This window comes from Tasmannia lanceolata, unplaced genomic scaffold (genome assembly GCF_043159265.1).
Source record: "Tasmannia lanceolata isolate RefF3 unplaced genomic scaffold, GAP_Taslan_0.1 ptg000006l, whole genome shotgun sequence".
Lineage (NCBI taxonomy): Eukaryota > Viridiplantae > Streptophyta > Magnoliopsida > Canellales > Winteraceae > Tasmannia > Tasmannia lanceolata.
Window position 1 is genome coordinate 19,611,032 of NW_027518683.1, and position 17,939 is coordinate 19,628,970.

Below are 17,939 nucleotides of genomic sequence, written 5' to 3' on the forward strand. Positions count from 1 at the left end.
TCTGCGCTCGAGTGCAGGAAAGGCGGGTGGGGCCACATTGGGGGCGGGGGGGATCCTAAGCATTCATTTGACAGGCTCCATCATGGATGGGGGGTGTACAAAAAATCAGCTCCATTGGACCACCATAGGGTGTCCATTTGTGGGGCCAAAAATGGGCAGATTTGTGGACAACAGTATTTGTCCATTTTTGGCCCCACAAATGGACACCCTATGGTGATCCAATGGTGCTGATTTTTGGTGGATACCTATCCATGAAAGGGCCCATCAAATGAATGATTTGGATCCCCCTCAAATGTGGCCCACCCCTGTTTCTGCACTCGAGCCCAGGGACCCTTTCCTCATATATATATATATATATATATATATATATATATAGAGAGAGAGAGAGAGAGAGAGAGAGAGAGAGAGAAGAGTTTCTGCGCTCGAGTGCAGATAGGCTATCTGTGCTCGAGTGTAGAAACGACATCTGATTGGTCAATCCACTTAAATTGTAATGACAGTCGAGTCCTTTAGACCAAAAAACCAAAATGACAGTCGAGCCTTCACCTTTTCCACTTAAAAACCAAAATGACAGTCGAGTCTACCTCTATTGAGGAAGAGAATGAGAGAACGAAATTGTGAGTAGGGAGTCTCCCCCTCACTTATGTATTTATATATAATGAGAAATGTACAAAAGACGGATATGCCCATAGGCATATACATACACTACTCAGGAATGTATATGTCAAACATTCCTAGCTTGCTACAATTATCACTCAATTTAGCTTTGTTCAATGGCTTGGTAAACATATCCGCTAATTGGTCCACCGATCTAGTGAACACTGTGCATATTTCTCCTTTTTGAATTCGGTGCCGAATGAAGTGGCAATTAACCTCGATATGTTGAGTTCTCTCATGAAAAACTGGATTTGTGGCAATGTGAATCACTGCCTTGTTGTCGCAATATAACTGAGAAGCAGAAGATGTGGAGAAATCGATCTCTGACAAGAGAGAACGTAACCAGATGAGCTCTCCACTTGTGTGTGACATAGCTCTATACTCCGCCTCTGCACTAGATTTGGAGATAACATCCTGTTTGTTACCATGACACAAGGTTACCTCCCACAAATGTGCAGTATCCTGCGGTAGATCTCCTATCAGCTGGAGATCCTGCCCAATTTGCATCTGTGTACCCTTCTATCTTCTGATGTCCATGTTTCTTGAATAGCAACCCTCTACCTGGAGCACTTTTTAAATACCGAAGAATCTGAAGAATTGCTGCCCAGTGTGAAGTACGAGGTGAACTCATATGGTGGTTGACAACACCAACAACAAAGGAGATATATGGGCGTGTGACTGTAAGGTATATAAGTTTACCAACCAGCCTCCTATATCTACCTGGCTCATCTAACAAGTCTCCCTTTTCAGGTAGTAACTTCACATTTGCGTCCATGGGAACTGAGGCAGGTTTCACTCCAAGACAACCTGTCTCCTCAAGCAGGTCTAATAAGACATATTTCCTCTGTGAGAGAGAAATTCCCTTTGTCGAATATGCAACTTCAATACCCAAGAAGTATTCAAGACGACCCAAATCCTTGGTAGAGAACTCATTTTGCAAGAATGTCTTCAATTTCTGGATCCTAGCTGTATCACTGCCAGTGATGATGATGTCATCGACATAGACTATCAAGAGTGCATACCCAACTGTAGACTGACAGCTGAACACAGAATGATCAACTGCACATTGCTTCATACCAAAGCGCATAATGGCATCACTGAACCTTCCAAACCATGCTCTATGAGACTGCTTAAGACCGTAAATGGCTTTCTTTAATCGACACACGAAAAGCATTTTTGACATCCAACTGATGTAGAGGCCAGCCCTGATTGACAACAAGAGAAAGTAGAACACGCACTGAAGGAATCTTCGCCACAGGAGAAAATGTCTCGCCATTGTCCACCCCAAACGTCTGGGTGTTCCCTTTGGCAACCAAGCGCGCCTTAAGGCGCTCAACAGAGCCATCAAGCAAATATTTCACATTATTAGACCTAACGACACCCAACGGGGCGTGCACCAGGAGGCAGTGGAACTAAATCCCGAGTCTGATTTGCTTGAAGGGCATCCATCTCAAGGTCCATAGCAGCGCGCCACCCCGGGTGATCAAGTGCTGCAGCCAACGACTCTGGCAAAGAACATAAGATAGAGAGGATATAAAATTGCTCAAAGCAGGCGTGAGAGCATCATATGAAACAAAAGACGAAATATGATGAACAGTACTATGAGACCTAGTGCGGGAGGCAATAGGAGAGTTGATAGATACCTCAGATGTGGAAGGAGGGAGCTCCTGATGGACTGACGATGGTGCTGCCGGAGATGGATGAGCTGCAGAGGTATGGTGACGCTGATAGGTCCTCTTAATTAATGGAGCCGGGGGCCGAGAAGGTACCTGCAAGGGAGGAGAGGTATCTGGAACAGGAACTACAGAAGGAGAAGATAAGAGACCGGGTCAGGAAGAACGGGAATCTGTAGAGGAAGATCTAAAGAATGAGAGAGAGAGGGGTCGTATCCGGAGAGCTCAGAAAGAAGGGCTCAGTCTTGAAGAATGAAACATCCGCTGAGACATAGGATTGATGCAACCGAGGGCTATAACCTTTCTGGGTGGTGAGTAGCCGAGGAAAATGCATCGTTCAGATTTAGAATCTAATTTATCCAAACCACGCGAAGATTGTGGACAAAGCAAACACACCCGAATACCCTAGGAGGAAGAGGAAATGGCTCATGATGAGGACGTAATTGAGAAAGGGGATGAGCCCCCTAGAACCGATGATGAAGCTGATTAGCGAGATAGTTAGCAGTGAGAACTGCATCGCCCCAATAAGATTTGGGAACTCGCATCTGGAAGAGAAGAGTGCGAGTTCCATCCAATAATGATCGCATTTTCCGTTCAGCGACACCATTCTGTTGAGAGGTGTGAGCACAGGAAGATTGATGTAGTATACCACGACTGGAAAGAAATTCCTCAAAACGATTGGACTTTGAGAAATATTCCCTGGCATTATCAGTGCGAAGGCATTTAAGAGTTCAATTAAATTGGTTAGTAATTTCTGAATGAAAAGTACGAAAAACAGAGAATACTTCTGAGCGATCTTTTAGTAAATAAAGCCAACACATACATGAATAATCATTAATAAAAATGACAAAATAACGATGTAAAAGAACAGAGGTAGTTTGCGCGGGACCCCATACATCGAAATGCACTAAATCAAAATGATGCGAGGCCCGACTAACAGGCCTAGACGGGAAGGACACCCTATGGTGTTTCCCAAGTTCACAGGCCTCGCACGTAAAGGGGGTAACAGAAGAAGAAACTATAAATGTCTGTCGCAAACGATCAAGGCTGGGATGTCCAAGATGGCAGTGCCACTGATATGCGTCGCTGGAGCTGTGTAAAATGGTACGAGAAGGGCTACAGTCCAGACGATAAAGTCCATCTATCTCACGGCTCGAGCCAACTGTCCTCTCAGTCAAGAGATCCTGAAACAAGCAATAAGAGGGATAAAATGAGACAGAACAGTTGAGATTTTTAGTAAGCTGACTAAATGAGAGTAAATTAAATTGTGACTTAGGTACACATAGAACAGAGGACAATGTAAGTCCAACACGAGGAGAAATATCACCAACACCAGAGATAGGAGTGGAGTTTCCATTAGCTAGTGTGATGGACTGATAAAAAAGTGGACGAAATGAACGAAGTGTGGAAGAAGTACCTGCCATATGATTGGAGGCTCCAGAATCAATGATCCAGGAGCTGGTAAGAAGAGATACAGGGGAGCTACCTGGCTGAGCGAAAGTCACAGTCGGGGGATGGCTGGTTGACCTGAGACGCTGTAACTCATCATAGTCAGCACGAGACATAAAAATACCATCAAAATGAGGCCCAGTGCTAGGCGGAATGGAAGCAGAGGAGGGCTCAGAAGAATTTGGTGCAGCGAGGTGTGCGGAGTGGCCAAAGCGAACCTCAGAGGAAGGACGAAGCTCAGGGTGCAAAACATAGCAAGTCTCCATATAATGTCCCTCAAGACGATATGAACACAGTTGGCCACCACGCCCTGCAAGAAGATCACGTCCACCGCCACAACCACCACGGCCAGAGTCACGGCCACGACCAAAAGTGTCTCCACCCCGAGTAGCACAGTCACCTACGCCATAAGCAGCAGTGGCAGTAATATCAACCGAAGGAGCCGACACAGTCACTAAGAGTACACTGCTGGGCACGCAAGTAAACCTCCTGAAGAGAGGGCATCGTGCCAGATCCAAATATCTGCTGATGAAGATGCATGTACTCAGGACCCAAAGTCTCGAGAAACTGAACGACACGTATCTGATCATGTTGCTGCGCGGCTGTAGTCAAATCAGTAGTAAGAGGCATAAGAACATTTAACTGCTGGCAATGGGAAACAAACTGACTGTAGTAGGTCGAGAGAGGAGTGTCTCCGCGGCGAAGGTTCATCCACTGAGAATATGTGGAACAGGTTCGAGAGAGGTTGCCTTTCCCAGAGAATGTAGTAGCAGTATGATCCCAAACCTGGCGAGCAGTGGGAAGGTGTATCATGGTCCCGGAAATCTCAGGGGACATACTCTGCCAGAGAGTATGGATAAAGGCATTATCCTATTCCCATTTATCATAAGTGGGATCACTAGAAGAAGGGGGGTCACGACGAAGAATATAAATCTTCCCCCTAGCAATGAGATAGGTCTCTACAGCCACTTTCCAATTCAAGTAATTGGAATCATCAAGCATGACTGTGGCCATGGGAGGAAAAGAACCATCCATCGAAGAAACAGAGGGTTATAAGAGGAGGATGGGGGGCCGTAGGAGCAGTAGCCACAGGGGGCCGCCTGAGAGAGGGATCCTCAATAACGGGGCTATCCATGAGTAAATAATCAAAGAGAGAATCAACTGACGAGAAGCAACGATGCCGAGGCGGAGAGCAGAGAAATCAATAATGGAGATCACGGCTCTAAAGAGAGACAAATGATAAATAGGGCATGAAAGAAACCCTTGCTGACATGATGAAGACACACAGATCTAGGGATATAAGATCGGAGTCGCGAAAAGAAGACGAAAGTAGGTAAAAGAGATTTAAGCCATTAGGAGAAGAAAGACAGAGAAAGTGAGGCTGCGGGAGCAGATTTATAGGGTATAGAAATGGTTTTTTTTTTAGGGTACTGTAGCGGGGAGGAGAGGCGGTGGGGCAGGTTACTGTAGCAGGGAGTGTAGGAGTTAGGGGAAAGGGAAGAGGGGCAGTGGGAGGAGGAAGGGAAGGGAAAGGAAGAGGGTGGGGCGCGGGGATGTTGGGTTAGGGGTTAGGGGTAGGGTTAGAGGAGAAGGGAGAGAAGAAGAGGGAGGGTGAGGGGCTGCTATGGGGTCCCTAGGGAATCAAAACCCTAGGGCTCTGATACCATGTTGAGGAAGAGAATAAGAGAGAAATTGTGAGTTAGGGAGTCTCCCCCTCACTTATGTGTGTGTGTGTGTATATTATGAGAGATGTACAAAAGATGGATATGCCTATAGGCATATACATACACTAAAAACCTCTATCGACCCTCTCTCTCAAGCGGAAAAGAAAAGAGCGAAACTAGAGTTTTGATGAAGAAGCTGGTTCGACTCTCTCTCTCTTTATCTCTATCGAGCGGAAAAAAACAGAAAAGCTAGGGTTTGGAAGAAATCACATTTGTACTGTAAATTTGGGTCTTTTGAGAGGAAAAGGGGAGAAATCTTCTCCGCAAATATGGTCTTGAACCTGGGTTTTGGTTCTGAGATTTCTTACCACAAATCACGTCGTCGATCAAACCTTCTGAGCCTGATTGAGACTCCCTCAACATTATTTAAAAATCCCTCAAAACAAAGAGAGCTGGAGGCGATTTATGTCGTAAATGTGGAGATTGACAGAACGAGAGGGATCGAAAGAAAAGAAGAGATCCAGAGACAATCGCGAGGGGGAGAGAGAACCAGCGTAAACCTTCTTCGAACCCTAGTTGTTTCCGACTTTGAAATCGGATAGAGAGGGGGACTCGAGTGTCATTTTGTTTTCCTTTGTATAAAATTCGAGGACTCGACTGTCTTTTTGTTAAAGTTTTAACTTAAAGCTTTGAAAAGGGACCCACTTAAACAACAAATGGCGTGTGTTGCATTAAGTCGAGCGCAAATAGCCTATCTGCCCTCGATCGCAGAAACACTTTTCTCATATATATATATATATATATATATATATATATATATATATATATATAGAGAGAGAGAGAGAGAGAGAGAGAGAGAGAGAGAGAAGGGTTCCTGCAAACGTGTGCAGGTAAGTTACCTGCACACGAGTGCAAAAACAGGGTGGGGGCCACATTTTTGTGGGGATTAAAACCATTCATTTGGAAGGCCCTTCCATGGATTAGGTGTGGCCCCAAAAATCAGCCCCATTGGATTGTCCTAACCCAATCAAAGGTGGGGGGGGGTGGGGGGGGGGGGGGGGGGAATGGACAGACACTGTGTGTCCATGTTTCTGCTCACTTTCCCCCTCCTCAAATGGCATGGTTAGGATGATCCAATGGGACTGATTTTTGGGCCACATCCTATCCATGGAAGGGCCTTCCAAGTGAATGCTTTGGACCCTAAAAAAAAGTGGCCCCCACCCTTTTTCTGCACTCGTGTGCAGGAACCCTTTCCTCATATATATATTAGGAAATGGTTTGTGAGGTAGAGCTCAGCTTGCGCTAGAGCTCACAAACCATATATCACATAGTTGGTTGAGTCATTCAACCCATTAGTTTTATAGGTTATAGTTAGGGTTAGGGTTATGGTTATGGTTACGGTTAGGGTTATGATTTGTGGAGGTTTAGAATGGATGGCTAGAAATTATGCTCTTATAGATCGGATGGTTATGATTATGGTATGGAGATGGTTTCTTAGGAACACCCTATCTATGTGAGGCCCTATAGAATGAATGTGTTGGATGAGTCAAACAACTATGGGAGATGGCGTATTATAAGCTCTAGCGCAGGCTGAGCTCTACCTCATGAACCGCACCCCCTATATATATGAGCAAAGGGTTGCTGCAACCGTTAGCATTAAACAAGGGTGGGGCCACATTGTTGGGGTGATCATAAGCATTCATTTGAAAGGCCCCATCATAGATGGGGTGTGTACCAAAAATCAACTTCATTGGATCATCATAGGATGTCCATTTGTGGGGGTGAAAATGGACAGATACTGTTTGTCCACTAATCTGCCCATTTTCACCCCACAAATGGACACCCTAAGATGATTCAATGGAGCTGATTTTTGGTGGACACCCTATCCATGAAAGTGCCTTCCAAATGAATGCTTTGGATCCTTCAACAATGTGGGCCCGACCTTGTTTTATGCTACCGTTAGCAGCTAGCTTAGCTCCTAACGTAAGCATAAAACAAGGGTGGGGCGACATTGTTGGGGTGATCCTAAGCATTCATTTGAATGTGTACCAAAAATCGGCTTCATTGGATCATCATAGGATATCCATTTGTGGGGGTGAAAATGGACAGATATTGTTTGTCCACTAATCTGCCCATTCTCACCCCACAAATGGACACCCTAAGATGATTCAATGGAGCTGATTTTTGGTGGACACCCTATCCATGAAAAGGCCTTCCAAGTAAATGCTTTGGATCCTTCAACAATGTGGGCCCGACCTTGTTTTATGCTAACATTAGCAGCTAAGCTTTGCAACGTCAGCAGCAACCCTTTCCTCTGTGTGTGTGTGTGTCGAGGAAAAGATTGTGCGCTCGAGCGCACCAAGCTTATGGTGTGCCCGAGTGCCCAATCACATGTGGGCGCACTTTGTTAGGATGATCCAAAGCATTCATTGGAAAGGCCCTTACATAGATAGGGTGTGTGCCAAAAATCAGCTCCATAGGATCATCCTAAGCCATCCATTTGTGGAGGTCAAAATGGACAGACACTGTTTGTCCACAAATCTGCCCATTTTTGCCCTCCACTTTTGGAGGGGTTAGGATGATTCAATAGACCAGATTTTTTGTACACACCCTATCTATGATAGGGCCTTGCAAATGAATGGTTTGGATCGCCACAAAAATGTGGGACCTATGTGATTGGGGCACTCGAGCGCACAATCCTTTTCCTCATATATATATATATATATATATATATATATATATATATATATATATATATATATGAGAAAACGGTTCCTACACATATGTGTAGAGAGTTCTCTACACACTAGCTTAAAATACAGTGGGGGCCCACATTGTTTGGGTGATCCAAGCCATCCATTTTAAAGGCCCTCACATAGATAGGGTGTCTACAAAATATCAGATCCATAGGATCATCCCAACCCTACGATTTGTGGAGGTAAAATGGATGTCTTTAAACCTTAACAAATTAGTCCATTTTTTGCCTCCACAATTCGAATGGTTAGGATGATCCTATGGATCTGATTTTTTATGGACACCCTATCTATGTGAGGGCCTTAAAAATGAATGGTTTGGATCACCCAAATAATGTGGCCCCCACTGTATTTTAAGCTAGTGTGTAGATAACTTATCTACACATGTGTAGGAACCGTTTTCTCATATATATATATATATATATATATATATATATGTGTGTGTGTGTAGATAAGTCCACATTGTTTGGGTGATCCAAACCATTCATTGTTTGGGTGATCCAAACCATTCATTTGATTGGCCCTCACATAGATAAGGTGTCCAAAAAAAAATCAGCTCCATAGGATCATCCTAACCCTTCGAACCGTGGAGGCGAAAAATGGACAGATTTGTGAAGGTTTATACACGTCCATTTTACCTCCACAAATCGTAGGGTTGGGATGATCCTATGGAGCTGATTTTTTATGGACACCCTATCTATGTGAGGGCCAATCAAATGAATGGTTTGGATCACCCAAACAATATGCCCTCCATTGTATTTTAAGCTAGTGTGTAGATAACTTATCTACATGTGTGTAGAAACCGTTCTCTCTCTCTCTCTCTCTCTCTCTCTCTCTATATATATATATATATATATATATATATATATATATATATATATATATATATATATATATGGGAAAGGTGTGCGTACTCGGTCGAGTAGATAAGCTTATCTACTCGGTCGGGTTAAAAACAGTGGGGGCCCACATTTTTGGGGTGATCCAAACCATTCATTTGAAAGGCCCTTACCTAGATAGGGTGTCCACAAAAAATCAGCCCCATAGGATCATCCTAACCCATCCAACAGTGGAGGGAAAAATGGGCAGATTTGTGGACAAGCTGTGTTTGTCCATTTTTCACCATTTTTCCCTCCACTATTGCGTGGGTTAGGGTGATCCTATGGGGCTGATTTTTTGTGGACACCCTATCTAGGTAAGGGCCTTTCAAATGAATGGTTTGGATCACCCCAAAAATGTGGGCCCCCACTGTTTTTAACCCGACCGAGTAGATAAGCTTATCTACTCGACCGAGTATGCACACCTTTCCCTATATATATATATATATATATATGGAAAAGGTTTCCTCAGAAACCACCATTCTCATAGTTGTTTGAATCATACAACCCATTAATTTTATAGTTTATGATTAGGGTTATGGTTATGGTTACGGTTAGGGTGAGGGTTATGATTTGTGGAGGTTTAGAATGGATGGCTAGAAAATTGTGTTCTACAGATTGAATGGTTAGGATTATTGTATGGAGATGGTTTGTTAGGAACAACTTATCTATGTGAGGTCCTATAGAATGAATGGGTTGGATGAGTCAAACAACATGGAGATGGTCTATTCATAGAGCTCTAGCTCATATTCATAGAGCTCTAGCTCAGGCTGAGCTAGAGCTCTCTCTCTCTCTCTCTCTCTCTCTCTCTCTCTCTCTCACACACACACACACACACACACAAACACACACACACACACACACACACACACACACAGAGAGAGAGAGAGAGAGAGAGAGAGAGAGGGTTGTTGCTAACGTTAGCAGCTAAGATAGCTGCTAACGTTAGCATAAACCAAAGTCGGGGCCACTTTGTTGGGTTGATCTTAAGCATTCATCTCAAAGGCCCCATCATGGATGGGGTGTATACCAAAAATCAGCTCCATTTGTGGGTGGGGAAATGGATAGATACTGTTTGTTCACAAATCTGATAATTATATAAATTGACTACCTTGGTGCCTATTAGTATTCTCTTTTGTCCATTTCTGTTGTGTGGTAGAAGCTACGAACTGTTTGCAATTTAAATAAATTAGAAAGATGCATTCCTAATGCTTTGTGTGTGTAGACTGTAGTAGCTCACAAACTTATTCTGTAGACCCCTATGTCACACATTGAATTTTGATCATTCTTGTAAGGCTTATAGCTGATATGATTGCGAGCAATTAAACCCTTTGTTTCCAAAGCTTTTGCATATCATGCGACCTGATCCAACACTTGTTATGTGTATTCCAAGCATGGTTTTAAATTTCGACCGAAATCCGAAATTGACTGAAAAATGGCGAAATTCATTATTTCGCCATTTACCAAATTTCGGCCGAAATTTCGGAATTTCGGTTCCAAAATTTCTATTATATGCCTTTTTTAATTAAAAAAAAGGTGTTACAAAATTTCGTCCGAAATTTCGGTTTTCGGTGGGGTCCGAAACGGTTACCGAAACCGAAATTTTAAACCATGATTCCAAGTTTTTTTTTTTTCTCTCATTTTGATTATTCACATTGCTTTTGTTCAATGCAGTATAGTCCATCCCTATCTTCTTGCGGATAACCGGCATTATCCCTTTTATATTTGGCGGAAAGTCATCGAAGCTCACTGGTCAATGAAGTACCTTCTGGTTCCACTTTATGCTTATTCATGGCTATCCATTTTCTGTATCTTAGGTCAGTGTTGAACTTCTACAAATCTTATGTTTATTTGCATGGTTTTAAATTTCGGTTTCGGATTTTGGCCGGGACCGGAATTCAAACCCGAAACCGAAATTATAAGTTTTACACCGAAACAGAAATTTCAAACCTTGTTTATTTGTATGCTTTGACTCCACACTAAATAATCCCTTTTATTCTCCTTCCAGGTAAAGTTCAGAAGAAGCTATGGGTCTCCCTATTTTTTTTAGCTTGTGCCGCAGTTCTCATCCCTGCATCCCTGATTGAGTTCAGATATTACACCATACCATTCTATTTCATGGCTCTCCATTCTATGATTGATGAGGATAGAAGCTGGGTGCTCATGGGGATCATTTACTTTGCCGTAAACATCTTCACAATGATGATGTTCTTGTACCAGCCATTCCGTTGGGATCATGAGACTGGGATCCAGAGATTTATATGGTAGACCGAGTAATACGATGGAAAGCTTCAACAATTTTTATGAGATTTTACTGGAAATAATTTTAAGCATAAGACCTCCCATCTATTAAACTCATTGATCGGATGAGTTTTAGTCAACATTGGATCCACCGTGTTGGGTGTATGGTGACTGTCATGCATGAACTTGAACCTTGTAGCTGGATCCATGTCTCAAGATCAAATCCAAGTGGATTCTAATGGATTTGAGGTCTTCGCAGTAACCATTTACTGGCATTGCACTTGGATAATTCGGCGGTGATGGCTTGGTTTTCTGATACAATGCCATGTGACAAATGGGGTTATTAGGTTCATTGCAAGCATACTCTTTCTTCCTATGCCTTGCACCAATGTATGATTGAAGAGCTCAACTCATATTTGCCTGGTATTTAGCCCTTTTGTAACTTAGTAGGTATTTTGATGTATTTTAATTTAATGAATTTTCTTGCTTGTTTACCAGATGTGTTTAGCTATGAATTTACAGGACGGGCAAGATTGCCCAGTAAATGATCAGAAAGACAAGGACATTCAAACATTTTTTTTTAAGGTAACAGCTTTCATTAATAGATGTAAATCTGAGATACAAGAGGTGAAACGAGGTGTCAGAATGCAGAAATTACAGAAAATAAACAACTCAGTAACGGTTGCCTGCATATCGAATCCCACCCAGGAAAGAATACCAAGACAACATAATTCTGAAACCCTGAAATTCTATTTAAGACAATCACTAGCCATATAGCAAGGAGAAGGAGATTTGGGTCCCTCAGAGATGGGCGATTTACCCCTTACCCTGCAAGAGTTTCTGATATGTGGTTGGCAGAACATTGGATATGGTAGAAAGATGCTGAAATAGATATGCCAAGTCATTTTAACTCGGCCAGTTATCTAGCTAATCAGTCCTCTTTTGCCTGTGCATTTCTAACATTGGCCTAACCCAAAGCCATTCCATGCGTCTAACATTAACCCATGAAATAAGGGTATTCTTTTTATCTTTTTAGACAAAGGTAAATGTGATCCAGATAGAAAACATCATCAACTGATCCACTCCATTTTCATGAACATCATCTAGTCAATCTCTAACACAAAAAACACAATCTGCAGACACAATGTCTACAAGTAGTAAACCATGGAGCTCAAACTCCCAATCATGTCTATATCTATATCCTCTATTTCACTGACTCACAAACTGTAAAGCTCAAAAAACACACATATTTGATCTCTAGCTTACAGAAAGCAGAGCAGCGGTTGTCAGTTTAGGGTTACTAAATGGATGATCTTCTATTGGAATATCGATATTTGGCCTGTCTTTCTGAGAACCCAGAAATGGTTTTGATTCTTGTAAGCAGTCCCATTCTTTGTGCTCTTCTAGTACAGGTTTCTTTGTAGGAACAATATTTACCTTCGTGATGTTCTGCAAGCTCTGTTCGGCCATTTTTTCTTTGAGAGGTTGCCGTAAATTTTCAGTTTTTTTGTGAGCCCGACCATTATATAAACTGCCCAAAGGATTCAAATTTTCTGTTTGCTTCTCTGTAACTGAAGTGCAAATTTATCCACCCCACTCAAACCTTCATCCGTGTGTGAAACTGAATCTTCATGTTGTGTGTAATCTTTGTAATGGGAATTTGATCTTCCAAAGGCGAAAGTGGTTTCTCTGCAATTTTCATTTGATGAAGATGATGATCGCTGGCAGAAACTCCCAAATCCGTCAATCCCACGACTGATTTTCCTAGCACGGTTTGGCTCTTCTTTAAGGGGTCTCTCTGGCTTAAGTTCTGTTATAAATTTATAATATGTTTGGTTTGCCGATGTAAACCCACTTTTTTCCCGACGGATATACCGGTGGTAAATAATGACTGACGGTAAAAAGAAAAGAAAAGAAGGGAAGTGATATATCCGCCCCTTTTGATCACTAGGAACACCCCTGTCAGTGTTTATGGCAATCAGGGGCATTGAATTCTTCCGACATAAGTACAACAGCCCCTCTTTAATCACTGATGCACTGACAGGGGGTGTTCCTAGTGATCAAAAGGGCGGATATATCATTTCCCAAAAAAAATCATATGCTGGAGGATTTTATGAACCGCCGGTAGAAACATGTTTTCTAGAGAGAGAGAGAGAGAGTTTATGAGGTTCTCTTAAATGGGTGGAGAAATTTCGGTTGAAAAACGGTGACATGTCAACCGATAAGTACAAAGATTTCAACATTATACTATTCAGGTAAACCAAACATTGATTGAATACTAGGAAACGGAAAAATCGACCGTTAAATATTACTTTCCAGGCCTTTCCATATTTTGTGTGGTATCCACAAACAGACTCTAGGCTAGTAAAGGTTTTGAAGAAGGGATTTGCTAGGAGCCATCGCAGAAGGCATTTCGCGGCTGGGCTATTATTGCATGTGAGAGCAGCCACATAGGTTCAGATTTTGTCTTATTGATTTATTCATCTGAGGTGGCTGCTCTCACATGCAACAACCCAGCTGCAAAATGCCTTCTATGATGGTCCCTAGCAAATCCCTTTGAAGAATATGGAGGGCATTCAAAATGTTTTGTTATAGAAATAAGCAATCACTAAACACCTTGCACAGAAAGGGTTAGCGAGTAATACGTTATTTGTGCAATCCAAACCCAGAAGTGGAGATCTTGGCTTGATGTTACGAGCCTGTTGATATCGTAATCGATCTGGTAACAATCTCGTTGTTTGTCATAGGAGAGGCTACTAGAGTCACTCATTTGTTCTTCATGATCACAAATCTGAGAGCTTCAAGGATGATGGCTCTAGAGAAAATAGAGAGAATGAGAGAATGGATGTCTCATGATTTCTTAATTTTAGAGCCTTTTGATTACTCATATACAAATAGCAGTCTAGGATTCTACAACTCTTTCTCAAGATAGGAGTCTAGGAATCCTACCCAAATCTCACTCTAATGCCTTATCAAGATAAGACAAAAGACAATTCCAATATCTCATCCTAACTAATTAGGAATTATCCAATCAGTTGTTGGGGCCCACCAACCTATATGGGCGTATCTTTGGTGAGGTTATCTCAAACGATATCCCAACATGTCTAATTGAAAGAGAGACCAATCCATCTAACGGAATTAAATCTAAAGAAAAGATGCATCTAAGTGTGGCTGCATGTTCGAGACTGAAGGATTAAACATATAAGGAAAATAACTAAGGCTCTGCTTGGATGCTCAGTAGAGTATCAGGGTAAATAGTCAGGAGGGAGGAGACAAGACAGTATATTGCCAAGGTAGAACCCCAGAAGAGGAAATCGGTGTTGTTTGGTTGCATGTGTAAGAGGCTTGTAGAAGGCTTAAGGAAAATTTTGGAAGAGATAGAACCAAACCAGAAACTGGTTTAATTTCTTTCTGATGAGTCTCGATTCAAACAAAGCAGAAAATTAGATAGTTGTAGAAAATCCTAAGATCTGATGGCTCTGATTTGCAGTGGAGAGATCAAAACCTGAATTGTAGTGATAAAAAATGAAGGGCTGGTTCAAAACATAAATTTAAAAAAACAACAAAGTTTTTCTAACATACTTTACCCCATTATTCCATCTCAAGGGCACCTCTAATTACTTCGGTTTTGCTTTGGTTAAAATAAAATAGATCATATCTTAATTATCCCCCTCTAATTATGATTAACCTTGATAGTTGATACCCTTCCAAAAGATAAAACTATGGATTTTTGGTAAACTCCCCTCCTTTTATAAATATGGGAAATGGACAAGAAAATTTTGAAGTCTAGAAGAAATCACGTCGAGGTGGCACCTTTTTGATATTTCTCGTCAAAATGCCTATGTAAAAAGAAAAGGATGGAAATGCTCCTCATTGAGTTATAACCTTATGTCTTGGTAATTTTTCACTATTTTGACTACCAACCACTGCATGAGCTCTTTACCGATCGTCTCAAACAAGGAGGAAGAGGAAGAAGAAGAGGAAGAGGAGGGAGAGGAAGATTAAGTAGAGGAAAAAATTGGAACGAAAAGAGGAAAAGGAAGAAACGAAGAGGAAGAAGGAAAATATGAATCAATGCTGGAAAAAATGGAAGATGCTGGAAAATGGAAAAAAAAAAAAAAAGGAGTGAGAAGAAGAAGAATTGAGATTTGGGTTCGACTCGGTCAATTTGGGTTCGATTTGGTGAATTTGGGTTCAATCAAATCCAAATTTTGTCGAATGCAAATTGACCGAGTCGAACCCAAATCTCAATTCTTCTTTCTTACTCCTCTCTTCTTTAATTTTTCTAGCTTCTTCGATTTTTCAAGCACCGAGTCTTCTTCTTTTCCTTCTTCTTCCTATTTTCTTCCTTTTCCTCTTCTTCTTCCTCTTTTTCTTCTGCTTTCTCTTTCTCCTCATCTTCCTCCTCCTCTTCTTCTTCCTCCACTTTCAAGTTGTAGGTGGTCGACAATGGTGAAGATTGGCGGTGGTGGAGATGAAATACCAGAAAAATTGCATAAGAAGAGGGCATTTACGACTTTTCCCTTGCATGGAGACAGGCAGACGTGAAAATGAAATAAAAGTCATTCACATGTCATTTCAAAATAACAGAACCATCAAGGACATTTCCTTATAAATATTGACCAATACGCTCCTTTTATAATCTCTCTTTCTCTACCCTGTAGATGATCTATCTAAATTGGTTAACTCTAATCTTTGTATAACATCAGATCCAAGGAGAAGCCCGTTAGATGATATATGTCTAATAGCTATCAACCCCATTCTTGGGTAATGTGAGATTCAAGGTGGAGCTCATTCTATGTTCGATCTCCACTCTTGGGCAATGTAAGACTTCAGAAAGGCCCAATAAGCAAACGTAAAAACATCGCAAGGGATACCCAATGAAGCTAAAACCTTTGTAATAAGAATTTCAATTCCGTTCAAAGTCTCTACGGGTTGTGCAGGCAGGCGCCCTAGAGAAGGGGAGATCTGTGAATTGAACTCATGAGAAATGTTGCGACAAGACCCCACCGCTAGAAATCCGGTTATTAGAGACTACTCGAACTAAACAACAACAAATAGCCTCTGGCAACCCACGGAATTAGCCCAAACGAGTTTGTGCAACAAATAAAGAGTGTAGTGAAATAAAGAAAGGAAACAAGAGAGCAAGAGACACAAGAGATTTACGTGGTTCGGCACTTTGGCTTACTCCACGGGCAATCCAGCAAGTAAACTTCACTATCAATGACGAGAAATTACAAACAAGGGTTAAAACCCTTACCTCTCCAATAATGGTGAAAACCCCACCAACACCATCTTCTTACAACGCAAGCAAAAACCCAGCTCCTTCATTATAATGTCTTCACAAACCAAAAAACACCATAAAATGAACCCCAATAACCTTGGATCAAAGCCCTTGCAAGAGAAGAAGAAGAAAACCTTTGGAGAGAGAAAAACCTATTTTCTTGTGTAGAGAAAAGCTCTTCACCTCACTTCTTTAGAATAATTCCCAACGAAAGATAAACCCCTCTTTAGTGGGCTTATAAACCACATTCCAAGAATGCCCCTTCTTAAAGAAGTTATTCCAAGTGATTTTTTTTATCACTAATCCAACAAGAAACATGAAATTATTTGGATGAAATTAAGATTGCTTCCCATTAATGATATTCTTTTATCTTTGGGTTTTTTGCCAATTAGTCCCTGTTAAGCAAAATCTCTCTCTCTCTCTCTCTCTCTCTCTCTCTCTCTCTCTCTCTCTCTCTCTCTCTCTCTCTCTACGTGAACCCTTGAGGCTAGGGGTGGACATGGTTCCGGTTCGAACCGAGGAACCGAACCGAACCGGCACATATGGTTCGGTTCGGTTCGGTTCCATAGTTATATGGTTCGGTTCCAGTTCTAAAAACCTGGAACCGATGGAAATTCGGTTCGGTTCTGGGTTTGGGATCCCGGAACCGAGAACCGAACCGAGAACCGACCCACCTTAAAACCCTTAGATTAATCAGACTGATAAACAAGTTTTTTAATCTCAGCACTTCCCAAAAAATAAAGTGAATGGACTGATTCCACTCACTCGATTTTATAAAATGTTTGGCAAACAAGCCATAATATTTTAATGGCAGGAAAGAAGATGTGGGAAGGGAAAGTGACTGCATGCTTTTCTTTTTAATATTAACTTTGTATAACGCCACCACAGAGTCATATTCATCAGCTCATTAGAGACTTTTGTGCTCTGCTTTTCCCAACAATGATAGGCTGGAAACATAAAGTTATTCTATCTCAAGAAAAAAAAAACCAAACATTCAAACAAAGGAGGGAAACTGTTGTGAATAAATTCCGTTGATTTGGTGAAGGTCGGGTAAACCCAGAACCGAACCGAACCGAACCGATTATATATGGTTTTGGTTCGGTTCGGTTCCAAACATATATGGTTCTGGTTCGGTTCCAATTTCAGGGAACCGATTATATATGGTTCGGTTCTGGGTATACCCCAAAACCGAACCGAACCGAACCATGTCCACCCCTACTTGAGGCCAACAAGAGATCCTTTCTCTCAAAACTTGAACCCATGGTGGGGCTAACAGCTGAATTTTTTAGGTCAAGTGATATTTTCACCCCCTTTTATTCATTGGACCACCCCATCTAGTG

At 41.8% G+C, this 17,939-nt stretch overlaps 1 pseudogene across 1 annotated transcript in view; it reads left to right on the plus strand.

Annotated features, from left to right (window-relative positions):
• Nucleotides 1-11,803, plus strand: part of LOC143880028 (dol-P-Glc:Glc(2)Man(9)GlcNAc(2)-PP-Dol alpha-1,2-glucosyltransferase-like) — a 31,896-nt pseudogene extending 20,093 nt beyond the window's left edge. Inside the window, exons 7-8 of the transcript XR_013251476.1 lie at nucleotides 10,749-10,891; nucleotides 11,083-11,803. The product of XR_013251476.1 is annotated as a dol-P-Glc:Glc(2)Man(9)GlcNAc(2)-PP-Dol alpha-1,2-glucosyltransferase-like (transcript). The remainder of the gene's footprint in view (nucleotides 1-10,748; nucleotides 10,892-11,082) is intronic.
• Nucleotides 11,804-17,939: the final 6,136 nt, after the last annotated feature.